Source organism: Lemur catta, chromosome 13 (genome assembly GCF_020740605.2).
Source record: "Lemur catta isolate mLemCat1 chromosome 13, mLemCat1.pri, whole genome shotgun sequence".
Taxonomy (NCBI): domain Eukaryota; kingdom Metazoa; phylum Chordata; class Mammalia; order Primates; family Lemuridae; genus Lemur; species Lemur catta.
This window is the reverse complement of record NC_059140.1, coordinates 39,004,553-39,015,094: the sequence shown is the minus strand read 5'-3', so window position 1 is coordinate 39,015,094 and position 10,542 is coordinate 39,004,553.

Here is a 10,542-nt window from a genome sequence, read left to right as displayed (position 1 = left end):
GACAAAATAAAACAAACCTTCTCTTAAATGCATGCCTGAGCTTGGAACAAAATAATAGGACTGAAGGGACCAAAAGTGAAAATGAAATTAAAACTACAGCAAGAAGCCAGAGAACCAAGAATGCAACAGTCGTGCAGGTAAAAGCCTCTCCAGCTCAATACCAGCATTGCAACCCTGGGGCTGGGGTCTGAATGGCTTCCTGGAAACAGGAGACCCCACTTAAATTGGGGAGTTATAACTGAGACCCCAAGTAAAGCTGGAATCCATAAAAGACCTCAGCCTAAGTGAAAGGTGCACCTAGATTTACCAGATTCAGCAAATAAAAATATAGAATATTGAGTTAAATCAGAATTTCAAACAACCTTTTAATATAAGTATGTCTAATGCATTATTTGGAATACACTTATACTAGAAAAATGTTTATTGTTTACCTGAAATCCAAATTTAACTAAGGACCCTGTATTTTATCTGGCAACACTAAGGACACCAGAAAAATTTCCCACCAGCATAACGAGTCAACAAGAATGTTTGCCTGTCTCCATGCGGACTCTGATTAGTGGGGGGCAGGTGGGAAGAGAAAAGTACTCCTCCTCAAGAATTAATAAGCAAGGGTCTGCCCTTACACAGATTTATGACTCAACTTTATGTCACCTGCAAGAGCCTCATCTACCAAGCCAGAAATTAGCCTAAGAAAAGCCCTGCAGATGAATAACACCCCAGGACTCCAAAGATAAGCTCATAACCCAAAATTACAGTTGAGTTGTTTGTGTGCTGCAAGCAAGGTAGGCTCCTTCACCTGCCCGTTTAAAAAGTCCAAGGGAGCCAAGTGTGGTGATGCACACCTACAGTCCCAGCTACTCAGGAGGCTGCAGTGAGCTATGATCACATCACTGCACTCCAGCCTGAGCAACAGAGCAAGACTATATATATAGTCAAAGGGCATGAAACCTTTGAGACATGTCTATAGTGGGGGTTGTTCAAAGCTGATTCCTTCCTGTATTCCCTTAGGTGGGGCAAATCAAAGTGTTCAATCCCTTGGTTTCACACTGTGATTCTCATCTGAAACCACCTCACACAAAGTTATCACCACAGCTGGGAACAAAAACAAAAATGCCAGTTCTAGTGATGGCAGGTTCAGCATTCATTAATCCACTAAGAATAGACCTTAAGGCACATCAGCGCTTTTAGATTCCTTTTATCATAATCAAAACACCAAAAAAAGTATAAGAATCTAGTAGGCTGCTGGTTTTATAAGGATCACAAAGAAAGTGACAATGCTACTGCTGCTATCAATTATGTATTATAATTGTTGCTTGTAAAGTCCTTTGAAATATTCAGATACAAGACTCTAAGGGACAAAGTAATTAAGATTATAGGTCATAGCAGAAAAAAGTTTAAATCAATGTTTTTTATATATTTTTTTAAATTTCAGAATATTGTGGGGGTATAAACACTTTGGTTACATAATGGCCTTTACACCACCTGAGTCAGAGCTACAAGCAAGCCCATCCCTCAGACAGTGCGCACCGCACCCATTAGGTGTGAATATACCCGTCCCCTCCTCCCCCCGCCACCTTCCCAACATCCGATGAATGTTACTTCCATATGTGCACATAAGTGCTGATCAATTAGTAGCAATTAGATGGTGAGTATATGTGGTGCTGGTTTTTCCATTCTTGTGATACTTCACTTAGGAGAATGGGCTCCAGCTCCATCCAGGATAATACAAGAGGCTCTAGTTCATCATTGTTTTTTGTGGCTGAGTAGAACTCCACGGTATACATATACCACATTTTATTAATCCACTCATGTATTGATGGGCACTTGGGTTGTTTCCACATCCTTGCAATTGTGAATTGTGTTGCTATAAACATTCGAGTGCAGATGTCTTTATTATAGAATGTCTTTTCTTTTTTTTCCTTCGGGTAGATGCCCAGTAGAGGGATTGCTGGATCAAATAGTAGTTCTACTTTTAGTTCTTTGAGGTATCTCCATATTACTTTCCACAGAGGTTGTACTAGTTTGCAGTCCCACCAGTAGTGTATGAGTGTTCCTATCTCTCTGCATCCACGCCAACATTTGTTGCCAAACCTCTTTCTAAAATTCTCAAACCATCCTTTGCTGGCATTAAATTCTCTTGCTTTAGATCTTTCACCTTCCTTTTGCTTTAAGTTATCATTTGACTTTGCTTTTTCTCAAATCATATTAGGCTATAGGTATGCCTTTCTTACGGCAATCCTCTACCCACATAAAAGCTGCATTTTCAATATAAGATAAAAAGATAGTTAGCCAAAAGTGCAAGATTTTTGTACCTGCTGACATAGCTGCAGCAATAGCTTCACAAATTTCTTTTTCTGTTTTTACAACAGTCCTTACGCTGGATTCATTTATCTTGAAAGGAAGGGCAACTGAAGCTGCAGACCTCAATCTGCAGTACATATCAAGCAATTCAATTTTTTCTTATAATGTCTTGTGATGACTTTTCTCTGCTTCTTCTGAGCACTCCAAGCATCACTAGTAGCACTTTGTATGGGTTCCCTGGTGTTATTCAAGGTTTATGGTATTGTACTAAACATGATATAAAATACATGAGAACAAGGAGAGATCACTTTTTACTGTAAGATGCAATTTACTGGAGAGATAAAACGCTCATGGAGAGATGGTTTTATGCAGTTATGATGTAATATTGTATCTTTGTATTTGTTTACATTTCTCTCAATTGTGAATGGTGCCATGTATCTTTAAATGCTTGTGTACATAAGTTTTGATAAATTTTAACTTTTTGTAATATATTGTATATATTTTATTATAGTAAATGATAAAATAGACTAGTATCTACATATATTTTATGCATTCATGCTATACGTTTTTCTTAATTTTTCAATATTTCTAGGCTACATGGTTCATTTGTGAGTTTTTTCAAATTGTTGCAAATCTCCAAAAAGTTTTCCAGTATATTTATTGAAAAAAAAATCTGCATATAAGTGGAACCATGCAGTTCAAACCCATGCAGTTCATGGGTCAACTGTAAATCTTTGAAGGTTTTTCTCTTTGTCCAGTAACATTCAGGCAAAATAAGCTAATAATCAAATAATTTCTTCAATAGTTAGGTTATGCAGAGAGTGTAACTGAGATATATATTTATAAATATGCATGGATATACATTCACTCATAAGCTCCCTTGAGCTTATCTGCAAAATACAAACAAACACAGAACCATAAGATTTTGATGAGGATTCAATGAGATTGTGTAAAATATAGATAAAGCACTTAGCTTAGTTCAGGCACATAGTGAGCACTCGAGAAAGACAGTTAATTGTATTATTCAGTTTCACACTTTGATAGCACTTAGATTTTGTATTTCAGAGATATTTATCAAATACTTCCATTTTCACATTTTTGGTCTGAAGTTGCAGCTTTGTTGATATTGCTTGATGACTCTCACTCATGTCAGAATCTGTTGACAGATGCAAATTATTTTCTCTTACTCTGTTTGGATACTAATCTGATCATTCAGCCCTTGACTTTCAAAATCCAAAAACCCTTTTCAAGACTTGGGAAAAAGAACAATAACTTCAAATTTTTAAACTTTTTAAAAACCAGACCTGATGTACTTTAGCTTGTCTGCTTATCCTTTTTTTCCAAAATGTAAAAGTATCAGTGAAAATAGCTTTCACTTTCCTATTTTCTCACTTCTTACCGTCAGTGACCCAGAACTAACAGCTTTCATTTCTAATTGATTTTCAAAGTATTCCAACTCTAAATAACTTTTAAATTGAGTGTATGTTTTATACCAACCCATTGTTTTAATGATAGAAGGGGAGTTAAAATTATTAGAAAGTTCTTTTTTTCCTCTGGTATTAGCTGCACTGAACAGGCGCATATTAGCAATCGTTTAAAGTGCCATTAATTTGAAGACATCACCTCTGTTAGAAGGACAAGCTGAGCCATTTGGAGTGAGCTGTGACAGAGTTGCCCCAAATCACCCATATAATTTTATTTGGTCTCCTTTGTGGCTGGAATATAGTTTAATGCCATGACTATTTTGGATATTGCTGTTAAATAAGTTTTTCCTTTGTTTGACATTGAAGGTGCTCAAATGGTTCAAGACAGGCGATCTAACCCAGTGCTTCTCACACTTGAATGTGCATGTAAAACCACATTTTGGGAAACTTCTTGAATGCAGATTCTCATTGTGTAGATCTAGGCTGTGGGCCAGGATCCTGCATTTCTAGCAAGTGCCCAGGTGGTGCCTCTGCTATTGGTCTGTGGATCACACTTCAGCAGCACAGGTCTAACGCAGGGGTTCTGAGTATGGTCCCGGGACCGGCAGCACAGCCATCATCACCTGGGAACTTGGCAGACGTGAAAATTCTCAGGCCCCAACTCAGACTTTCTGGATGAGAAATTCTGGGGTCAGGCCCGGTAGTCTTGTGTTTGCACTAGCCCTTCTGTGATGCTCTTGCACACAAAGTTTGAGAACCGCTGCTCTGAATAAGTAGCACCCTGCTCTAAGGAAGTAAATTTGGCTAACTAAGTGAAGTATTGTGTTGTTTCTCATTAGGAAGGAAGGCAACGCTGTCTTGTGTCTGAGATATCCAGGACAGTCAGGCCACGGCTAAGTTAACTGCAGGAAAGGAGCACTCAACAGATCTGCCACTCTGGTGAGTGGGCTCTGGGAAGACAGACCCTGCCGCTGGTGTGGACTGAAATTTCATCAAGCAGGGGCGTTCCTGACACCCAAATGTACAGGTGGCATTGAGACCGGCACTCAGCATGAGAGACATCTGACATGGGTTAACAGAGCAGTGCTGGGCTACTCTGCAAAGGAATAGGCATGTGCTTAAGACACCTGTTACCAGGCACTAAAATAAGGAGAAAAAAAAATTTTTTAATTTAACATTTCCCAAAAAATCATGAAAACAGAAACCAGGGGGAAATTCACATTATTCAGCTTCTTTACACTCATTTTACTGTTTAGTGTGACTCAGTGTAGTCTCTGGAGCCAGACTGCCTGTCTCTAAGTCCTGGCTCTTCCATGTAACAGCTATAACTGTGAGCAAGGTACTCATCGCTCATTGCCTCAGGTTCCTCATCTGTAAAATGGGGATAATGATTTGTTATGAGAATTAAACATTACATCAATATTTGTAAAGCTCTTAGAATAGTGCCTTGTATGTATTAAGTGCTTAATATCAATTTTTATTACAAGTAGGTGGAAAGAAAAGAAGGGCGCCACTTTTTTTTCAGTGCTTAAAGGAATTAATTTGTTCTCCAGTGAATTTTAACACAGCTTGTGAGGAATCAAACAGAAGTTAGAAATGCAAGCAGACAAGAGGCAGCATTTGGAAAGATCTATGTGTTCTAGGGAAAGACCCCGCAAAAGCAAGAGAGAAGTAGAGAAACTGTAGGACTCTGAGCAAAGTCAGGTGCATATCAGGAAAAGCAACATCCCTTAAATCTCTGGAGTATACATCAGGAGACTTGTGCATGCTGGCCACCCATGCACATCATAACATCATCAGTAAATTTCAGAACTTTAAGCTGCACCACTGACTCTCACCTTGGCTGCAAATGGAATCACCTGGGGAGCTTTAAAAAATCCTGACACCTGCGTCCCACCCCCAGAAAGCCTGTTTCATTGGTCCAGGGCATTACCTGGACATCAGATTTCTAAAATCTCCCCAAGTGAGTTTATTCGATGGTGAGGGTTGAGTGTCTTATATCTGTTAAGTTAGTCAGCATTGATCCTGGAAGCTGTGATGGGTCCAACTGTAGGTAAATGAGAATCACGAGGCTAGAAAAACACAGTACCTACTTATTTATCTCCACCTTTTCTTCTCTTCATGTTTATGCTCAGGACTTACCTCCTCCCAAGCCACTGCTAGTCCATATGGTGCCTTTGTGTGATTAAGAAACATGCATCCCTTCTTCAAGACATATTGTCAAGAACTGAGGATAATCTGAGATGTCGTGCTACATGCAAGGTAACAGGTTAGCCAACCACAGTTCCACAGATGGCAGCAGAGGACACAAGACTCCTAAGTCCCAGTCAAAGGACTTTATGACTCACAGATAGCGGTGGCCAGACAAATCAGCTTCTTCTTCCACCAATTCCCTAAGCTCCCTTTCCTACAGCAATGTAAAGAAGACAGTTGACATCAGCACATGCAGTGTTGTGTCATAGGAGAGCAACTCTGAACTTGGGGAACTAATCTTTTATAATGGGAGTAATCCTGCCTGCCCTTTGTGCCACAGAGATAGTATTTCTACCTTCCAAAGCTGTTTTCTATACACACATCCTTGGAAAGATAATTTGGAATAAGAAAGTCAGGGCCTCTGCTGGCAAACTGTGAAGAAATGTGAGACTTATAGAGAATTGTCTCCCGGCACACTTTTCTTTCATTGTCAAAAAATTGTTATACTGATTTCACTAGAAGGAAACTTTTTGTGTCCTCTGCCATGCAATTGTGATAATAAATTTGCAAAACTACCATGTGTACGATACAAATGGAGACCTCTTAGATATGGCATCACTGAGCAGTTCACAACCTGCACAACTGTACCCTGTGGCATTATGTCTTAGCGTTTATATTTTTATCTTGCTTCCTATATTAGTCTTCTAGTGCTGCCAAAACAAAATACCACAGACTGAGTGACTTAAACAGCATAAATTTATTTTCTCATTGTTTTGGAGGCTGGAAGCCCAAGGTCAAGGTGCCTGCAGAGTTGGTTTCTCTTGAGGTCTCTCTCCTTGGCTTGCACATAGACACCTTTTTCCTATGTCCTCACATGGCCCTTCCTCTGGATGCACATCCCTGGTGTCTCTTCCTTTTCTTATGAGGATGTCTATCATATTGGACTAGGTTCTCACTCTTATGACCTCATTTAACTTTAAATGCATCTTTAATACATTAACTGTCATATGAGTTGTATTTAACTCACACTAGTTTTGAGCCCAGGACCTCATGAAGCAAAACCTGGACAAAATCCTGCATTTGATTTGTGAAAATCCTACTTGTTGATGTTCTTATTTTTACAATTAATATTGACAGATTAATTCCAAAAACATGGATTAAATGAATAGAAGTCAATAAATTTCATTAAATGTTTTATTAAATTAAAAAGGGTCATTTCATTTTTGAAGTTTTTATTCTATTTTTGTAATAAAATATCATGGCCCCAAAGAAAAAAATTTTTTTCTAGTGTGTCAGTCAATGTGTTAACAGCCCTATCTCAAAATACAGTCACACTGAGAATTACGGCTTCTACACATAAATTTTGGGGAGACACAATTCATTCCATAACACTCCCCTATCCTGTCCTTATTGGTCCCAGTTCAGCCTTGCTTTTAGACTTGTTTTATTTTTTCAGTCATCTCATTACTAATCATTTTCCTACCCCAACTTTTTACTAAGTATTTACCTTAATGTTTTGATACTTTTAGACATGCTCAGCCCCCATATGCTCCCGGGCATAACCCTTATTGGCCACTGAAGCAACATAAGGCACCCCAGGACTGGGACACATAGATCACACTCGCAATCATGTATAATGACTGAATTCTGCACATACCAAAGAGTAGATGAAGCAACAGACTTAGAATGATGACATGGCGTCAGGAAGATGGGATGCGCCACGAAGTCTGAAGATGCACCCTAAGTAAGCTGTCATCTTCCCAGTTGCAAGAACTCAAATTTAACCTCTTATAAGATCTACACTGAAAACGTGGCCTAACAAGTATGTGCTGACGTGTCCGAGTGTTGCGACAACAGGAAGATGATCAGTATGGAATTTTAAAAGGGGAACAAAGAAAAAGAAGTGAACAAAGAAAAAGAAGTGAACAAAGGCTGACTAGCACGTCCTGGGGAGAAAGTGCATCTGGCAAATACCAACAGAGAAGCATCCACTGTGTTGCACCAGGGACTTCCGTCTGGCTTTCCCACAGTTTTGTAAATGTCTCTCAGATCCCTCTGTGATGGTTACTTTTATGTGTCCATAGGACTGGGCTAAGAGATGCCCAGATAGCTGGTAAAACATTATTTCTGAGTATGTCTGTGGGTGTTTGCAGAAGAGATTAGCATTTGAATCAGTAGACTGAGGAAAGAAGTTCTCCCTCACCAATGTGCAGGGCACCGTGCAATCCATTTAAGGCTCAGAGAGAAGAAAAAGTCAAAGGAAGAGTGAATTTTCTCTGTTCTTCATTTGACCTTCACCAAAAGGCTGAGAAGTGATGCTCTCTCTTTTCCTGAGCTGGGATATCTTCTCCTGCCCTAGGATACTGGAGCTTCTGGTTCTAGTGCCTTCACACTCAGACTGAATTTCACCACCAGTTTTCCTGGTTCTCCCACTTGCAGATGGCAGATGGTGGGACTTTTCAGCCTCCATAATCATGTGAGTTAATTCTCATAATAAATCTCTTATATACCTGCATATATCCTATGAGTTCTATCTCTTTGAAGAACCCCGAATAACACACCCTCCTACTGCTTCATTTCAGTTCCATGCTTGGCAAGCAGTGTCTCATGACTCAGGCTTCCCAGCCACACTGCTTTAGGGCAGGACCCTACACAGAGAAAGCAACTAGGCTTGCAGTGCAAGGGAACTTCAAAGTGTAAAATGATTCATCGGCTGAACTATGCATCAGCCTCTTACCAGTTTGCTGGTGAGAGTGTCCCTCCCCCGGTGGCCGGTCACCTCTGGAGCCTCAGTACCAGGGCTGGATCCAGCATGGCCATGTGGGTGACTTCATGAAGGCATTTCCCAGAAAGGCCAGCTGACCTCTCTAAAACCCCCTCATTACTTCCTGCTAGGCAAGTGGTCTCCCACCCCAGCTTTCATCCTACACCCAGGCCAGTTCCTGGGCTGAAACTGGTCCCTGAAATTCCAGAGGTCTATGGAGGCAGGGCAATTCCAGAGCCTTTCAGGGAGATCCCTGTTGTCCAGTTTAGGGCATGCAGGCAAAATGTTACTCCCAAGACTGAAATGTGATTTCTCAACTGCTAAAGAGCCGGTATGGGGTAGGGACTTGCAACTACCATCCTCATCCAGGGTCCATATTTATTCATGCCCTCACACTCTCATTCATTCAGCACCCGGAGTGTGGCAGGCAATAGGTACTGGACATGCAAAGACAAATGACATGGAACATGACCCATGGACTCTTCTTGGTAGGTCACCATATTCACAGATTGGTCAACAGCTTTGCAGGTTTTGATTTAATCAGTGCACCTAACGTTGACTAGAATCTCAGGGACTGACTCTCACTAACCCAAGTTATATGAGAATGAAGAGTCAATCATGAAAGGGGAGGCCTTGCTGAAATAACAGGAAAATCTAACCCCACAATTTCCTAATAACAGCCAAGGATCAATCAATCATGAGCTCTCTCCCTGCTCTCTGCTCTTTCTCTCCCTAGCTGGCAGGCACCCTGCAGGGTTCTTTCTGCTTGCACAACATCTGAAAAGAGCCAAAAGACAGAAAGGAAGTGTAAACCTTTCTCTTTACATTCACCAGCTCACAGCCCTTAGAATTTGTTTTATAGCCTCTAGAAGTTCCTGAGGAGCCCACGGACGGACAGCAGGGGAGCAAACACCAGGCCTCAGATGCTGCCTAAAATCGTATCTTAAGGGCTGGATCCCCAACATCTTTGACATCTCATAGCCACTTCTATTGTTATCTGTCTGCAAGGAAGAAAGAGAGGAGTGGATGCCGGGCTGCACTCTAAATCATCTTCACCCCCCTTTTTACAATTCCTAAATAAAAAGCCTGAGTACCTGATTCTCTCTGCCATCACACTTTTCCTCCTCTTCCTTTTCATCATGTTGACCCTTTTGTCCACTTGGGAAAAAGTAAAATAAACTTCTTTCTATCCTAATCTTTGGAGAAATTTTCCTCAAACCCACGTGCACCAGCACTCCACCCTAACAAATCAGAATTCCAATTTATTGATTTACATTGATCAGAATTTTATAATTTCTGGTATCCATAGAAGCCTGCTATTGAGGCATTTGTCTGCATCAAGGTGCCTGAGAAGGGCGTTAGCAATGCTCACTTAGCCAGTGTGAAGGAACAGGTGCTGAGGGCCACCTACCACGGACCACGGAAAAGCCTAATTTTGATAGAGGCCTCCATGTTCTAAAACCACCTCCTGTCACAAAGATATGAGAAATTTGTTTTTCCTCTGGAAAATTAGCTAACACAGATGTTCATCCTAATTACCAGGTGAAGTTAGCATGAGCTACGTGTGACAAATGGTGCTGTCGAGTCCTCTTACCTGAAAACTACTTATTGTTTTTCTGGACAACAAGCATGCAATGGGTTGGAGCTGCTTGGCTCTATGAAAGAATGAGATTCCTTTCTGTCTTTGCACTCTCTTAGTGGATTGCCTGTGATGCACATCACATTCTGGTTTGATGCTGATTCAATAATAAATGTGTTTTCTTTCACTACTTCCTTTGTGGAGAGAGTTTCTGGGTTGGAAGAAGATTTTGTTTTTAATTGTATTTACCCAACATCGTATTCTTCCATGTCCATGGTGTT